Here is a 1432-nt window from a genome sequence, read left to right as displayed (position 1 = left end):
TTGGGATAAGGTCCCAAGTCACTGCTCCAGTCTCGCCTGCCATTCCTCTTCTTCCTCCTCATTCTCTAGTCAAACTTGCCTATTTGAAGCCAAGCATACACAACTCCCTACCTCTGACCTCTGTCCATCATGTTCCTCTCTACTTTCTCCATTTCTATTTCTAAACTCTACTCATATCCGCATGTGCGCCCCAAATACTTTCCTTTCTAGGAAACTTCCCTAATCTTCCCAGTTGAAAGCTACCTTTCCTACCTCTAAATTACTCTAACACTTACTGGACCACTTGTTCTAGGTCTTGGTAAATGTCATTCCCATGTGTCTTCTCTTCCCTACTAGTTCCTATGAGCACCCGAGGGCTGGTTTGTCTTTTTTGCTGTTTGCAAAAAGCAAACTCCACTCTAAAGCCTAGAGGGGACTTTTAATGTAAAGTACATGATTTGGGGGCTCCACTGACACTAATATGACATAAATTCAGATTAGTTTCCAATCTTTAACATTGCTTTTACATGTGTAAAAACACACTCCAGTAGCTTATAGCTAAGAGTTACCAAAACAATCCTCAAGTCTTCCACTACAAAAATTGACAATGTAGTCGCACATGTATTAAATTGTTGCATAAAGACCACAGAATCTTACCCCTCCCCCAAGTCCCTTTAAGATCTGTAAGAACAAATTTCCATCTTCCGCAAAAAAAGCTGAGCTGAGGCAGTGTGTACCCACGCCCCTCCCCCACCCCAGCCAAGCTTTTCACATGTCATTCCTCCTTAGCTCACCTGTCTTGGTAACAAACTATACCCTGTTCACCTGTCAGTCGAACCCTACATGTTTCAGCCTTCGTGCAAAGCCCATTTTTTTCTTCAGACCTTCCTGTCAGAAGCCATTTGGTCACACCTCCTCAACTTTACAGACTGGGAGGTAGTCCAGAGGGCAACACAAGGTCACACAGGAAATCAGTGGCAGAGCCAGAACTAGAATTCAGATCTCCTAGGACTCAGAGTAAGGCCTTCTCCTTTATACTACCTCCTTTACTTAATTCATCTATTATTTGAATCTAGCATTATTTTTACTGGCTTTCAGGGGCTCCAGAGCACTGAATTTCACACATTATTTTTCAAGTCTACCTCATTACTCTCAGTCATCAAGAATGAGGATTAGAGTTAAATGCTCAAAGATCCTACATACTTGTGTATTTCCCCTCAACAACCACTAATATAAAAACACCAAAGAAACCAGTTCTTTAGTGTGTTTCAACACAGGCTTACAATCAAAGTCTTAAATTACAAATGTAAGCATACAACTAGGCTTTACCAAAGAGGAATGTGTTTATTTCACTTAAATTCTTAAAAATACTTTTTTGGCAGTTGTCACATAAAATGTCCTAATGTAAAAAAATTTTCATTAAAAAGAAAAGAAAAGCATGAAAAAACAGACC

Source organism: Phocoena phocoena, chromosome 6, assembly GCF_963924675.1.
Source record: "Phocoena phocoena chromosome 6, mPhoPho1.1, whole genome shotgun sequence".
Taxonomy (NCBI): domain Eukaryota; kingdom Metazoa; phylum Chordata; class Mammalia; order Artiodactyla; family Phocoenidae; genus Phocoena; species Phocoena phocoena.
Note: the sequence above shows the minus strand (reverse complement) of the source record.